Source organism: Nannobrachium achirus (assembly GCF_963921795.1).
Source record: "Nannobrachium achirus genome assembly, chromosome: 21".
Taxonomy (NCBI): domain Eukaryota; kingdom Metazoa; phylum Chordata; class Actinopteri; order Myctophiformes; family Myctophidae; genus Nannobrachium; species Nannobrachium achirus.
The window spans coordinates 490,670-508,144 of NC_137828.1; the positions used below are offsets into that span (position 1 = coordinate 490,670).

General features: G+C 44.0%; 1 protein-coding gene across 1 annotated transcript in view; it reads left to right on the top strand.

Moving 5' to 3' along the window:
* LOC308307199 (5'-AMP-activated protein kinase subunit gamma-1-like) overlaps positions 1 to 17,475 on the top strand; it is a gene marked incomplete at both ends in the record, with an annotated part of 238,783 nt that overhangs the window by 182,515 nt on the left and 38,793 nt on the right. The window lies entirely within an intron of this gene.

The window sequence follows — 17,475 nt, forward strand, 5'->3', positions numbered from 1 at the left end:
AGTCCCTGAACCGGAAGCGGAAGTCCGTCCTCTATTTTGGCCCGTTAACTTTCTGTCTGAACTCCGCGGCTTACAGATGGAGAACTTATTGATCAATTGAAAAAGTTTCAACGGATTTGAGAAGCTGATGGAATACGCGAACACACGATGCATAGTGTCCGATCCACGCACGATGGGAACTGGACGAGCGCCCACGTTAACAGGTAGGAGAAGCACCGGCAGTGAAAGACATAGAGAAATTAACGGGCTTTACGGCCGTAAACTACGAATGAGTTAAGTGACATTTCGGCTGCTTTTAGAACTCTATTTTTTTATAACATGACATGGCAATTTCTCAAAAATACAACAAATAGTTTGTGAGGAGGTGTTTCCGCCAAGGGGAAAGGTGTTTAATCAAGAAGAAACATTTACATTTTCATTCAAAGTCACTGAAAAATATTGAAATATTGTCCTAGTTATTCACTGTGTTCAGCTTGCACTTATAGGAGTGAAGATTGGGATGTTCACGGCGGTCATGCTCAACATTCTGAAGGTGTTGCTCACTTGGCTGCTGCCACAGAATGATGTGAGTTTGACCCCTCACTCGGCACAGTCATTCACAACATTGATGGCACGCACATTCACCACACCTGCCTGGAATGATGCACTGGTACCCCAATCCTCTACATTGAGTGAAAGAAATGCTGTATCGATTTTCAACTGGTGCATACCAAACCAGCAGTCTGGGTTGGCAAGGTCGGCTAACCTGGTGGCCGGTGAGAGGACTGGAAACGTTGGCTTACCGAAACCAGTGCCAAAGTGCTACTGTGGGGCTCGCATTGGGAGGTTATCTGGTTTGTGCTCCAAGATGGCATCCGCAAGTGCATGCTGCTGATCAGCTGGCATCTTGGTGCTGAGGAGTGCCAGGGGCAGCATCTAGTGGTGCCTCCTGTGCTTTCATGGCTGATGTTGCAATGCTCTCGTCAACAGACGTACTCAGATGTACTCATCTACTGCTGTTACAGGTCAGCCACCATGTTGCGTAGATGTGCGCGTAATGAAGTTGGCAAATGCCAGAATCTTCGGCACCTGCTGCCGTGTGGTGATGGTGCCCTGGGGATGCAAGATGTGCTGTTCCATCAAAGCCTGATAGAGAGTGTAGAGGAGCTTGCCCATCCAGCGCGCCTTGTGCACAGTCCAGGTCGTTGGAAGTTTACTGGAGTCTATATCATCTGCACCCAGAGAAGACACAGCTGCACAAAGTCATGGTAGTCGCACTCACCTTGTCTGTAGTCTATCACTGCTGCAGCACACATGGTGAATTCAGCACTTAACTTGCCCAAGAACAATGGGCCTCTGTAGTTGTGCAGCAGCAAGCTCCAGTTGTACTTTAGACACCTAAACAACCTCTGGTGAGGGTGAGTCCAGTGAAGATGTGGCTGAGGAGCACCTCAATGTGATGCCAGCACCCAGACAAGAGCAGTGGTCTGTAGGATGCTGTGAGATTGCCTGTGTTTGATGAAGTGGTGTCGAATACCATATTGGCAACCTGGTCGGCACAGCACCAGCCCTGCAGTAGTTTGCATGTCAGCCTGGCGATCATCTCTCTGCACGCCTCGTCTTTCCCCTTTGTGGATGGGGCACACTAGATGCTGCCCCTGGCACTCCTCAGCACCAGCTGATCAGCAGCATGCACTTGCGGATGCCATCTTGGAGCACAAACTAGTTAACCTCCCCATGCGAGCCCCACAGTAGCACTTTGGCACTGGTTTCTGTAAGCCAAAGTTTCCAGTCCTCTCACCGGCCACCAGGTTAGCCGACCTTGCAAACCCAGACTGCTGGTTTGGTATGCACCAGTTGCAAATCGATACAGCATTTCTTCCACTCAATGTAGAGGATTGGGGTACCAGTGCATCATTCCAGGCAGTTGTGGTGAATGTGCGTGCCATCAATGTTGTGAATGACTGTGCCGAGCGAGGGGTCAAACTCACATCAGACTTTGTGGCAGCAGCCAAGGGAGCAACACCTTCAGAATGTGCTGCAATTAGTTGAGCATGACTGCCGTGAACATCCCAATCTTCGCTCCTACAAGCGCAAGCTGAACAAAGTGAATGACTAGGACAATATTTCAATATTTTCAAACATTTTTCAGTGACTTTCAATGAAAATATAAATGTTTCTTCTTGATTAAACACATTATCTCTTGGCAGAAATACCTCCTCACAAACTATTTGTTGTATTTTTTGGAAATTGCCATGTTATGTTATCAAGAAATGAGAGTTCTAAAAGCAGCCGAAATGTCACTTAACTAGGACAATATTTCAATATTTTCAATCATTCTTCAGTGACTTTCAATGAAAATGTAAATGTTTCTACTTCATTAAACACCTTTTCTCTTGTAAGAAACACCTTCTCACAAACTATTTGTTGTATTTTGGAGAAATTGCCATGTCATGTTATCAAGAAATGAAAGCTCTAAAAATAGCCGAAATATCACTTTTCCCTAAATTTGACATGCTGCGTTGCACCTCAAACTATGAATGAATTTTCCCCAAACTTTGCTAAAATCATTTGTATAGACAGTGGAACAAAGTTCTAGATAGAGTGAAATGAAATTTTGACGTTAAATTTTTTGCATTGAAATTTGATGCACCCTAATATATTATATATATATATATTATATATATATATACAGTATAAACCACTGAGGAACATTGGCTCGAAGCCAAAATTAGGCTTCCGTATGTGCATGTGCACACAGAGTTTGAGCGAATGGCCTTTAAAAAGGACCGTTTTGGGTAGTCATTTTAGCAACAGCTCAGCTTAAAAAACAGGGACACAACTAACTTCATCAGTGTATGGTGGTGACTGTCAATGCCTGAGCAAAAACACATCCTCTGAACCTATCCTCCTATCCTATGGGCTGTTTTCATCTGGAATCTGCAGATGCCTGGCGAACGACCCACTCTGCTGCCTTCACCGTGCCTTCAGAACAGATGGTATCACCAGACCTCCATTGCTTTTCAGGGTCAGCAGGTGGTAGCTCTTGTCCTTACAGGCAGATTCAGCATCGGTCACAAGGCTGGCCCGGCAGACATCACAGGACAGCTTCTTCAAAGAGCGTCGCACAACAAATCCTGAAATTAGCAGTAGACAGATTATTATAATATTATTAATATTTTTATTACAATAAATGTACCCCCATTGATTCCCAAATGCATTCGTCCCCATCCGGAATCAATGGAGGTAAATTTACTATAATCATTTTTTTGTGAAGAATGTGACAAACACAAAAAGAAATTATTGAACTCAAGTCTCCATGGTGTGAATAATCTATATAAAAAAAGTCGTTTTGGGGGTGAACTTCTCCTTTAAGGGTAAGGATGTATGTAGGCCTATGTACACGATGTATGTCTGCATGTATGCATTAGCCTATGCAAACTTTGAGAATAAGACAACCACAATAAAAGAGTTAAAAAGTCTGTAAACAGGTGGTAGAAATATTTCTAAAAGCCAGGGTCAACAACACTCTTGCAATGTTATTATCTCACAGCCCAATTCTGCCTCTCCCACCATTGTAACTTTGCTGTCAACATTGTAATAATATATACGTCTAGCTCACACTCACAGCCTCTTTCTTGTCTCTTAGCCTGCAGCTAAAAAATACAACAATATCCACACAAAGAAATGTAATTTAGACAAAAGATTAGTTGTCATGAAATCGTTATTGGTCTCAGGAAAACCTGATAATATTTGAAAATCTCGATTGTTGTTGTCTTTATGAACTTGTGCAAGCAGCCATGCCACTTAACTATGCTGCATGCTCTTTTTTCGAAATGAAAAGCTTCAATTTCAACATGTCAACCAGCCTGAGCTCATAGCCACGCTAATAATGTTTGTAATAATCCAAACCGTTAGTAAATCGGTCAAGATTTCAGAGAGTAAAGAGTATTTAAGTGTGCAGATCACTCACCTTACAGGCACAAAACCATACAGCGTGCCGGCAGGACAGGGGGGATGGTCCTGTCCTAAGATGGCCGCCAGTGAACGACGCCGCCGACTCCGCCTTGCGCCATCTAGCCTTCTATATATATCTATGGCCCCCACCCTCTGGAAGCCACTCCCACCTCACATAAAAGCAGCCCCCACCCTCTGGAAACCACTCCCACCTCACATAAAAGCAGCCCCCACCCTTGCCATGTTCAAAGCCTCCCTCAAAAGCCATCACTTTAGACTTTCCTTCCCCACCTAACTCTACTCTCCCTCTCTGCTATTTTAATCTGTTCTGTGTCCCTGCTAATTTTCTTTTTAGCTTTTAGCCTTTGTCCTAATAAATTGTTTTTATTTGTTTCGTAAAGCAACTTTGGGCAGCATGAAAAGCCCTGCTCATATCTCCGCAACCGTTGCCCCGATCCATGCCAGATTTTGCACACACACTCCTTGCCTGCCAAACTACAACCTCCAAGGACCCCCGGAGCTCCAGGGAATCCCAGGTCCCTGGGGGACCCCCAGATGTAAAAAATTACCAAATGTGCAAAAATGACCAAATGACCACCCCAACGGGGCTGCTCACGGGGAATTCCCGGGGACCACCGACTCCTGGTGCTCCAGAACGGATGCAAAAGTGGTGGCGCCCCCAGTGGAGGACCCCCTGCCACTGCAGCGCACATAAAATGCCGTAACTCGGGCTAGGAGCGACCGGGAGAGCCGGGGCCGGTACCTATTCGTCCGCCTCGGCGGCGCGGACAGTCGGACACCCCACCCTTCATTTCTCACATGGCCCTCTTCTAGCGCCACCATGAGGCCGATTCTTGCAAAACACATTTTGGGACACTGCTCCTACAATTTTTGCCCTAAAATCGCTCAAATCGGTACACAGTATGTCTACACTCATGTCATCAACATGGATCTGTCCCATATAGCGCCACCTTCAGGCCGATTTTTTAAAACACATTTTTGGACACTGCTCCTACAATTTTTGCCCTAAAATCACACAAATCGCTACACAGTATGTCTACACTCATCTCATCAACATGGATCTGTCCCATATAGCGCCACCTTCAGGCCGATTTTTTCAAACACATTTTTGGACACTGCTCCTACAGATGCTCTGTGCTTTGAGGGCAAAATGAATATGATGGATCTAAAGCTTATATAACACCATGGGGATCTCAGGACATCATTTAACATCTTGAAAAGTTTATTCCCACACAGAATTTGGGTTTATTATTATTACATTATTTTTATTGAATTTAAAATTTTACAGAAAAACACAGACAAAATCCAACCAATTGCACAAAACTACACAATACAATAATACATCTAAAGGAAAAGTAAAGTAACACAAACCTAAAAATACAAAAAATAAGATTACAAATGTTTATATAATTTGTCCACAAAATGTCACTTCATTCAGATTGTTCGTCATGAAATTCACCGTGCCTGAGCGTCCCCAGCCGGGAATTTAAGTCTGAAATACTGTAGTTCAAAAATGGCTGCCAAACCTTATAGAATTTCTGGACAGAGCCCTGGTGGAATACTTAAGCTTCTCCTCCCTAACCCTAACCCTAACCCTTCTCCAAGTGAGCCATCATATCTCCGACCCAACGTCGATGTGATGGTGGAATGGATGATTTCCAATTGAACAAAATAAGGCGGCGAGCCTATAAGAGGGAAAAGGCTATTGCACCGGATTGAGCAACAGAAACTGTCATCTCACCAGGGACCACACCAAAAACTGCTATCATAGGCAGATCTCTTGTATAATTTGGGTTTAACGTGATTTCTTTCTTTGTCAATCTGTGATGTGAAGGATTAACTTGAACACCTTTTTAACCACAGCTCCTCCACTGCTTGGACCAAGGAGGACCATTGAGTCCACATGACTCCTTGTAGTCGGGGCCGTTAGGGATATTTTGTGCTAATCAGTCTAAAAGCGCCACATTTTGCACAGATGTATCCCAGGGCATGCTCTAATGATTTAGCTAGGGTACCCGAGTCAGCCACCTTCAGGGTCGCCACAGCGGCCAAATCAAGTTGGGCTCTCATCGACTTTCTATCCATCCATCCATCCATCTTCAATCGCTTATCCGGAATCGGGTCGCGGGGGTAACTGTTCCAACTGAGTTCCAACTAACCCTTCCTAGGAAGGCGCTCGGGGGGCATCCGTACTAGATGCCCCAACCACCTAAGCTGACTCCTTTCCAAGTGTAGGAGCAGCGGTTCTACTCCAAGTCTCTCTCGGGTGACTGAACTTCTCACCCTATCTCTAAGGGAGATACCAGCCACCCGTCTGAGGAAACCCATTTCGGCCGCTTGCACCCGCGACCCGCGAAGATTGACTCTCTATACAGGAGGAAAATACCCAGAAAAAATCTGCTTTAAGTAGGATGTGAGGGGTCTAACTAGGGGTTTGTCATGATGCTGAATCCATTGCAAGCATTTGTTTTGCATAAAAAACATTCCTTGGGCTATAAATGGCCCAAGAAAAAACACCCACAAAACGGTAAAACGTGATGACTCATCACTTTCTATCACTAAACCATTGTTTTCTGGGGAGCCCAACTTGATTTGGCCGCTGTGGCGACCCCAAAGGTGGCCGACTCGGGCGCCCTAGTTAAATCATTCGAGCAAGACCTGGGCTACATCTGTGCAAAATGTGGCGCTTTTACACTAATATAACGCAAAATGGCCATGTTATCTCCCTAACGCCCCCGACTCACCTGCTCACCTGCTCACAGCCCAAAGCCCAGGCCTGCTTAAGCCCGTATCATAGTCGGGTCCGCGGTGGAAGGCTTTACACCGCGGTGTAGTCTTTTCGAGTCTTTTTGAGTCATGAAACTACAACGTTACATCATTCCTCACGGTGGAGAGCTTTCCACCGTGAGTCCCAACACATCTCTCTGTTTTTACTATCAGACAGACAGGCTCTACACCCCGTTCACTGATTGGTCGACCTGAACCGGTTTAGATGGGGTAAAGGACTTCACCGTGGGCCGTGACTATGATGGCCTGCACTTATTTTCTGACTTGAGGTGGAAAGCTTTCCACCTAAAATTTGCGGTGGATAGGTCTCCACCGTTGACTCTGATACGGGCTTTAGAGTTCTCTGCCCGAACCCGACCCAACATTTACGGTACAGTAGGGCCTAAAATGGATTATAATTATTCGGGCTGGGTAGGGCCTCGGGCTCAATGAAAGAAATGATTATATATATATATATCTATATCTATATAATTTTTAATGATTTTATTACTTTTACTCTGTGATAGACTTTTCTTTTCTTCCCAAACCCAACCAAACCCGACCCGATGTTTTGGGGCCTACAATGTATGCTAATTAATTAAAAGTATAAATACTTTAGTTTATTATAGAGTATAAAAGTATAAATACTTTAGTTTGTTGTAGAGTATAAGGTATACATACTTTAGAGTATAAAGTATAAATACTTTAGTAATGATTCAGGATAAAGATCACATTAAGCTCAGATGTATACTTCATGGTACCACAGTGTCGCGTACTGAAATGAGCAGATCTACAAGTTCACAGAACATCGCTGACACCACAAGAGGTGAGCTTGTAGATCTGTTATTTTCGGTTCCATGAAACTGTTATGCAACAGAGTGTCCTGGAAAGACCCTTGAGTCATCTGCTGTGTGTGTGTGTGTGTGTGTGTGTGTGTGTGTGTGTGTGTGTGTGTGTGTGTGTGTGTGTGTGTCAGTGTGTGTGTGTGTGTGTGTGTGTGTGTGTGTGTGTGTGTGTGTGTGTGTGTGTGTGTGTGTGTGTGTGGTGTGTGTGTGTGTGTGTGTGTGTGTGTGTGTGTGTGTGTGTGTGTGTGTGTACTTCCCCTCTGTCTCAGCTTTACCACACAGGAAGTGAAAGCCGTTGCAAACAGGAAGTGGCAGAGCTTGCATCTTGTATCTTTGCCTTTGAGGGGAAAATGGTGCATTTACTCTATAGGCCTATAGCATCTTTATTTACTGTATTTACTGTATTTACTGTATAGGCCTATAGCATCTTTATCCAAGGTGCTTCACATGGTGCATTTACTGTATAGCCTATAGCAGTGATACTCAAACTCCGGCCCGCGGGCCACCTCCTCGAAGTCACGCATCCAACAAGCTTTAAACTGAGCAGATTGGACATGATCTGCTTTAATTCCATCAGTCTATATTGATAGCTTAATTAGTATAGTAACCCTAGTATAGTAGTATTAAAATGTATTTTTTTTTTGTATTTAGGTTCATTGCGACCGTAGGTCGCATTTACTACCAAAACCTCCACAGGCTGTCCGTGGGTCAGTGAGTGAGTCAGTGAGTCAGTCACACTTTTTCCCTGCTCATATCTCTGCAACCGTTGACCCGATCCATGCCAGATTTTGCACACACACTCCTTGACTGCCAAACAACAACCTCCAAGGACCCCCGGAGCCCCAGGGACCCCCAGGTCCCTGGGGGACCCCCAGATGTAAAAAATGACCAAATGTGGTCACACGTCACACGTCACACTTTTCCCCTGCTCATATCTCCGCAACCGTTGACCCGATCCATGCCAGATTTTGCACACACACTCCTTGCCTGCCAAACTACAACCTCCAAGGACCCCCGGAGCCCCAGGGACCCCCAGATGTAAAAAATGACCAAATGTGCAAAAATGACCAAATGACCACCCCAACGGGGCTGCTCACGGGGAATTCCCGGGGACCACCGACTCCTGGTGCTCCAGAACGGATGCAAAAGTGGTGGCGCCCCCAGTGGAGGACTCCCTGCCACTGCAGCGCACATAAAATGCCGTAACTCTGGCTAGGAGCGTCCGGGAGAGCCGGGGCCGGTACCTATTCGTCCGCCAAGGCAACGCGGAGACCCCACCCCTCATTTCTCACATGGCCCTATTCTAGCGCCACCTTCAGGCCGATTTTTACAACACATTTTTGGACACTGCTCCTACAGTTTTTGCCCGAAAATCACAAATATCACTACACAGCATGTCTACACTCATGTCATCAACATGGATCAGGAAGATTTTGGAAAAACAAATTTTTGCCCTATTTGTGGAGATAAGCCACCTACGGTCGCTTATCTCCCGATTAGGGAGTCTTACTGGTATAGTTAACATGAGTATATAAGTAAATGCGTTTGAAATTAAATCAAAATGTTACATTTCAGGATTCCAATTAATAATGAGCAAAAATAGCAGATCTACAAGCTCAAAACTCATCACAGCGCGATGCGTTTTGAGCTTGTAGATCTGCTATTTTTGCTTTTTTTGATGAGATACTAGAAAGACAAAGTAGGACGTAGCAATATGCTATGTGGCCCTCTGGAGTGAAGGTGGAAATATAGTGGCCCTCACCATCATCAAAGTTACGTTGCCCACACGTATATGGAGATATGCTGTGAGACCCCAAACATGCTTTCTCTCAGTTATTCATTATGTGAAAGTCCTATGATGTCTATGACATCTGACATCATACATACAATCCCTTGTATGCCCATACATGGAGATCCCTGTCTGTAGAACCAGCCACACAGAGATGGGCTGTCTTCCTCCATATATGGACATTCCCATGTGAAGTCCTGTTAGATATGGGCTTAATATTGATGACATCAGGGATCTCCATATATGGGCATAGAGTGGTTCCCATGACATCACATCATACTGTCCCTTTCATGCCCATGCATGGATATCCCTGTCTGAGCCAGCCACACCACTGTGATGTCACCTGTTTATGCCCATATATGGAGATCCCTGCTCTGAGTATCTGACATCACTGTGATGTCATCTGTGATGTCACAGTGATGTGTCAGGGGAACCACAGTGTCAGGTGTTACCCGTCCAGACGAATACGGAGAAGCTGTGACGGTTCTGATAGTAAACTGCGACCGTAACATATAATAATGTATAATATTATATGGTATAACAATAATGTTAACTAAATAGTAAATATTGGTAGAATATAAGAATGTTAAGGTAATATACAGCAGGGGTCAGCAGAGTGACTCGCTGTCTCAGATGTATCTAGTATCTAGTATCTCCCTCAGTCCATAGGGATGTCTTTTTGGGTCAATTGTTAAGATATTGGACTAGGGGGTCCTCAGAGTTACTACAGGGGGTCCTCCAAATCTTTGAGTGATAGAAACTTTTTTCCTCCTTTTTTGTATTAACCACTTGAACCCTATAGTGTCCTTATTCTGAAAACTTTAGCCAAAAATAGCAGATCTACAAGGCGCTGCGAGGCGTTATGAGCTTGTAGATCTGCTATTTTTGGCAAAGAGGTTTGGTGTAGAGGGGGAAAAAGAGCAGACTAAGTACAGAGTGAAAGGTCAAGTTTATTAAGTATTGATGGTTCAAGTGGTTAAATATTTGAAAACACAAATTGACATGAATCCAAAATACACTGATGATTGTGCTGTCAAACCATGAAACTATATGGAATCTATGAACAGGTTGTGGGGGTCCCTGCTTCATCTCTCTCAGCTAAGGGGTCCCTGCTTCATGTCTCTCTCAACTAAGGGGTCCCTGCTTCATGTCTCTCTCAACTAAGGGGTCCCTGCTTCATGTCTCTCTCAGCTAAGGGGTCCCTGCTTCATGTCTCTCTCAGCTAAGGGGTCCTTGGCCTGAAAACGTTGAAAACCCCTGATATACAGTATAGTGGTATAACCATACTACCAGTAAGGCGCCTAAGGGCGAAAAGTGATAGGACCAGTTACCCATATATGGAGATCCCTGATACCCATACATGGAGATCCATGTATATGGAGATATGGGCATATTGGTTGGATCGGCGGTTCTACAAAGAAATGCTGTTTCATACAACTGTACAAAACATTGTGCAAGTACAGTAACGGCAGGGAAGCAGCTGAGAACATAGGCAAACATCGGAGCTATCCGTGTGCAAGGGTTGTAGTCTAGATTAAGCAACCAGACATGCTTACTGGGTTACTCGTTATGTGAAAGTCCTATGACTTCTATGACGTCTGACATCATACATACAATCCCTTTTATGCCCATATATGGAGATCCCTGTCTGTAGAACCAGCCGTGTGCTGTGAGACCCCAGACATTCGTCTGTGCGTGTCAGTATCTGTCTCTCAGTCCTTGTCCCCTTTTATGGGCATAACATGGATTCTATTAGTGTGGTTGCCCTAACAGGGCATCATCTGGGAATCAGATGTAGAGGTCAGCTCCATATACTACTACTACCAGTAAGACTCCCTAAATCGGGAGATAAGCGACCGTCAGGTCGCATGTAAAAATGGGGCTGATGGTGGCGCTAAATGTGACAGATCCATGTTGATGACATGACTCTAGACATACTGTGTAGCGATTTGCATGATTTTAGGGCCAAATCTGTAGGAGCAGTGTCCAAAAATGTGTGTAAAAATCGTCCTGAAGGTGGCGCTAAATGTGACAGATCCATTTTGATGACATGACTCTAGACATACCGTGTACTGATTTGCGTGATTTTAGGGCAACATTTGTAGGAGCAGTGTCCAAAAATGTGTTTTGCAAGAATGGGCCTCATGGTGGCGCTAGAAGAGGGCCATGTTAGAAATGAGGGGTGGAGGTTGTGGTTTGGCAGGCAAGGAGTGTGTGTGCAAAGTTTGGCATGAATCGGGGCAACAGTGGCAGAGATATGAGCAGGGCAAAAGTGTGACGTGTGACAGACTGACAGACAGACAGCCGGTGGAGGTTTTGATAGTAACTGCGACCTGACGGTCGCAACTACTACTACTACTACTACATATTAATAATAATCTAGTTTGTTTTCAGTCATAATAAGTTGTTTCACTGATAATAATCTAGTTTGTTTCCAGTCATAATAAGTTGTTTCAGTGATAATAATCCAGTTTGTTTTCAGTCATAATAAATAAGTTGTTTCAGTGATAATAATCTAGTTTGTTTTCAGTCATAATAAATTGTTTCAGTGATAATAATCTAGTTTGTTTTCAGTCATAATAAATAAGTTGTTTCAGTGATAATAATCTACCGTATTTTTCCGGACTATAAGGCGCACTTAACTCATTCTGTGCCTATCCCGAACATGTTCGGGATATTTTCAGTCCAATACAATCTTTTTTTTATTAATTGATTTACCCTGAGCTGCTTGTATAGTCGTGGGTGGTCCTGGCTCGTCCTACGCTAGCCAGCTAGCCATTTTACATGGTCCGACGATATATTCCATTAAAAATGGCCTAAAATACATTTTTGAGACCCCCAATGTTCACCAAATGTTCAGCGCCGCTTCCGGAACGTAGTCCAGAGTGCCTATCCCGAACATGTTCGGGATATTTAATTAAATGAATAAAATGATCCGAGTCCTTCTGAAGCCTGGGCCTAAATGTAAAATCCAGTGGTCCAAATCCTGGGGAAGCCATGCCGGCCGTGAGCCGCGAACGTAGCCGCGAATCGCCGCCAAATCCAATGAAAAACCACATCTTTGGAGGCCCATATCTCTGGATTGTGTTTTTAGGGATGCGCGCCGAGGTTTATTTACGGCGAAATCGCCTAAAAATGATCTTTAAAATGACTAGATGGGAATAGCTATTCTGTTAGCATTAACATCCGGGACCTTTCCATGATGTGCATGAACGTGAGCACGCGCGTCACTGCAACGTGAGCCCCTGGATGCTGAAGCACTCGCCTATGGGAGATTGTCTGGCATTCCAACGGCGCCATCTAGGGGCTGGCACTGGAAGCGTTAAAAGCCTTTAATTTTCTCAAAAAACTACAGTGCGCCTTATAGTCCAGTGCGCCTTATATATGGATCATTCATTGACATTGACATTCCCTTTAGCACAGCTCCATCTGTTGGATGCATAACGCAACGGTAGCGTCTATTATGTGCGCCTTATAGTCAGGTGCGCCTTATATATGAAAACAGTTTGAAAATAGACCATTCATTGACAGTGCGCCTTATAGTCAGGTGCGCCTTATAGTCCAGAAAATACTGTAGTTCTTTTTCAATCATAATAAATAAGTTGTTTCAGTGATAATAATCTAGTTCTTTTTCAGTCATAATAAATAAGTTGTTTCAGTGATAATAATCTAGCTTGTTTTCAGTCATAATAAATACGTTGTTTCAGTGATAATAATCTTGTTTTCAGTCATAATAAATAAGTTGTTTCAGTGATAATAATCTTGTTTTCAGTCATAATAAATAAGTTGTTTCAGTGATAATAATCTAGTTTGTTTTCAGTCATAATAAATACGTTGTTTCAGTGATAATAATCTAGCTTGTTTCACTTCCTTCCTGGCTGTGTGCAGGAGGCGGGCTGACGGTGACACAGCAGAGCAGAAAGTACAGCAGTCTGTAAAGAAACAAACAGGGAACCATTTTGATCCAGACCTTAACATCTGGACAACATAAAGTAAGTGTTGTTGTTTCAATATCACTTCTACAACCACTTGGTTCTCACAGAAACACTTTCTAGCCTACTAATGGTTTCTACTGCGAATAATAATACCTCTTCCTGTCTAGTAGTCTGCCTGTCTTTACTTGTTCTAAAGCAGAGGTTTTCAAAGTGGGTGACGGGGCACCCTGGGGTGCCGTGACGGCAGTCCAGGGGTGCCGCGAGATCATTTGATAATATTTGGAATTTATTTGGACTCTTGAAAAAATATTTAGTATCATTTTAAACCTGAAGTACAAAGTTATTTTCAGTCAGTTCTAACCAAAATGGCTGTTATCTCAGATTGTCAATGTTTTCCTCGCAACATAATCACTGAAATATTGTCACTGTCGGGCAGAAACCTCGTATCTCCAAGTTTCAAATGTGTTTTTTTGGTAAAGCAAAGCCCTGCTTCATCATAAAAGACTGTCACACAAAACTAGTGAAAATAGCCGATCTACAATCACAAGCTTGTAGATCTGCTGTTTTCACTATAGTTTAGAATTTTTTTTAGATGATAAATGCAAAACGAACGGTTTTGGACATACAAGGTTTCCACCCGTCAACGAGGATATGCTAGGCTAGGCTATAAGGTGCTGGGAGTAAAAAATTATAGGGTGCCTCAGATTAAAACAATATTTATTGGGTGCCCTGAGACAAAAAAGTTTGGGAACCCCTGCTCTAAAGGTTGAGAATTTGCGAATAATTCACATTTATTTTTACGGTTCGGGTTCACACATTGTACTTTACAATACAAACCCCAAAATCAATCCTCCAGTTCTAGGCAACACAGAAGGGGAGGAACTTTTTTTCTATTTCCACACAACTCATCTAAGGTATATTAATGACATAGTTCAATATTGAAAATGGGTGGTCTTCCCCTTTAAGGAGAGAGAGAGAGAGAGAACATGGTCGAGGGACCATCCCTTTGCATTGAGGCTGAGGTTAACAGTGTTTCTCCTTCTCCGTGTCGTCTGGTCTGTGTGGCTGCTTGCTAGGAGGCCTACTGCAGTCAAATGTCTTACTAGTAAAAGTATGGTTTATTTAGGCTGCTTGCTAGGAGGCCTACTGCAGTCAAATGTCTTACTAGTAAAAGTATGGTTTATTTAGGCTGCTTGCTAGGAGGCCTACTGCAGTCAAATGTCTTACTAGTAAAAGTATGGTTTATTTAGGCTGCTTGCTAGGAGGCCTACTGCAGTCAAATGTCTTACTAGTAAAAGTATGGTTTATTTAGGCTGCTTGCTAGGAGGCCTACTGCAGTCAAATGTCTTACTAGTAAAAGTATGGTGTATTTAGGCTGCTTGCTAGGAGGCCTACTGCAGTCAAATGTCTTACTAGTAAAAGTATGGTTTATTTAGGCTGCTTGCTAGGAGGCCTACTGCAGTCAAATGTCTTACTAGTAAAAGTATGGTTTATTTAGGCTGCTTGCTAGGAGGCCTACTGCAGTCAAATGTCTTACTAGTAAAAGTATGGTTTATTTAGGCTGCTTGCTAGGAGGCCTATTGCAGTCAAATGTCTTACTAGTAAAAGTATGGTTTATTTAGGCTGCTTGCTAGGAGGCCTACTGCAGTCAAATGTCTTACTAGTAAAAGTATGGTTTATTTAGGCTGCTTGCTAGGAGGCCTACTGCAGTCAAATGTCTTACTAGTAAAAGTATGGTTTATTTAGGCCTATGTTTGATTATAATTCATATCTTACTAGTAAAAGTATGGTTTATTTAGGCCTATGTTTTATTATAATTCATATCTGCAAAGTAACCAGTAACTAATTCTTTAAAATAAATACTTGAGTAAAATACGGTAGTGTAAGTGAGTAGTTTAGGCTAGTATTAAAATAATCAGATCATAAACAAGATGTCTGTTTTAAATATTTGAATAAAGGACCAGCTGAACCAGTGGACATCTCAGAGCTGCAGTCCATAACTTAGTTTAGTGCAGGGGTCTTCAACGTGTTCAGGCCAAGGACCCCTTAGTTGAGAGAGAGATGAAGCAGGGACCCCTTAGTTGAGAGAGAGATGAAGCAGGGACCCCTTAGTTGAGAGAGAGAGATGAAGCAGGGACCCCTTAGTTGAGAGAGAGATGAAGCAGGGACCCCTTAGTTGAGAGTGAGATGAAGCAGGGACCCCTTAGTTGAGAGAGAGATGAAGCAGGGACCCCTTAGTTGAGAGAGAGATGAAGCAGGGACCCCTTAGTTGAGAGAGAGAGATGAAGCAGGGACCCCTTAGTTGAGAGAGAGATGAAGCAGGGACCCCTTAGTTGAGAGTGAGATGAAGCAGGGACCCCTTAGTTGAGAGAGAGATGAAGCAGGGACCCCTTAGTTGAGAGAGAGATGAAGCAGGGACCCCTTAGTTGAGAGGGAGAGATGAAGCAGGGACCCTTTATTTGAGAGAGAGATGAAGCAGGGACCCCTTAGTTGAGAGAGAGATGAAGCAGGGACCCCTTAGTTGAGAGAGAGATGAAGCAGAGACCCCTTGCCAAAAATAGCTGATCTACAAGCTTGTAGATCTGCTATTTTTGTCTAAAGTTCTCAGAATAAGGACACTAAGGTTTAAGTGGTTACTACCAGTAAGACTCCCTAATCGGGAGATAAGCGACCGTAGGTGGCTTATCTCCACAAATAGGGCAAAAATGTGTTTTTCCAAAATCTTCCTGATCCATGTTGATGACATGAGTGTAGACATGCTGTGTAGTGATATTCGTGATTTTAGGGCAAAAACTGTAGGAGCAGTGTCCAAAAATGTGTTTTAAAAATCGGCCTGAAGGTGGCGCTAGAATAGGGCCATGTGAGAAATGAGGGGTGGGGTCTCCGCGTTGCCTTGGTGGACGAATAGGTACCGGCCCCGGCTCTCCCGGACGCTCCTAGCCCGAGTTACGGCATTTTATGTGCGCTGCAGTGGCAGGGGGTCCTCCACTGGGGGCGCCACCACTTTTGCATCAGTTCTGGAGCACCAGGAGTCGGTGGTCCCCGGGAATTCCCCGTGAGCAGCCCCGTTGGGGTGGTCATTTGGTCATTTTTGCACATTTGGTCATTTTTTACATCTGGGGGTCCCCCAGGGACCTGGGGGTCCCTGGGGCTCCGGGGGTAGTAACTCTGAGGACCCCCTGTTAGTAACTCTGAGGACCCCCTGTTGAAGACCCCTGGTTTAGTGAATAAAACATTATTTTAACCATGGTATGTTAATTAATAGTATTATTAACATGATAAACCTTTGCTCTGTATTTTTCACATCAGCCTTTTATAGCGCCACCTTTGGGCCAACTTATGTAAAACACATTTTTGGATTACTCCTTCAGATTTTCTCCAAAAATAACACAAATCAGTACATGGTATTTCTATAGCCATGTGATCAAATCTGATCAGTCTGATATTTCATATTCCATCCTGATTGGCTAATATTAGCTTCCAAAGTTTGAAGGATTGCTCTGTTTTTGAACAAAATGCCTCAAATCATCAACACAGCTTTTGATTACCGTGAAATTTGCCACACATATTCCCACTAGGTCAAGGAACAAATGCTACCCTTTTCACATTGGCCTGTTATAGCGCCACCAGCAGGTAGACTTTAGCAAAACACATTTTTGGAACACAATGCCTCAAATCATGCTTGCAGTGTCCGATTGCCATGAAAGGTCTAAGGTGAAGAACATATGCCACCCTTTTTACATTGGCCTATTATACAGTAGCACCACCAGGACGCCTGGCCTGGTGGGGACCTGTGCTATTATACAGTAGCACCCCTGTGCTATTATACAGTAGCACCACCAGGACGCCTGGCCTGGTGGTGACCTGTGCTATTATACAGTAGCACCACCAGGACGCCTGGCCTGGTGGAGACCTGTGCTATTATACAGTAGCACCACCAGGAAGCCTGGCCTGGTGGAGACCTGTGCTATTATACAGTAGCACCACCAGGAAGCCTGGCCTGGTGGTGACCTGTGCTATTATACAGTAGCACCACCAGGACCCTGGCCTGGTGGGGACCTGTGCTATTATACAGTAGCACCACCAGGAAGCCTGGCCTGGTGGGGACCTGTGCTATTATACAGTAGCACCACCAGGACGCCTGGCCTGGTGGAGACCTGTGCTCGGAAGAGCACTGCTTCTA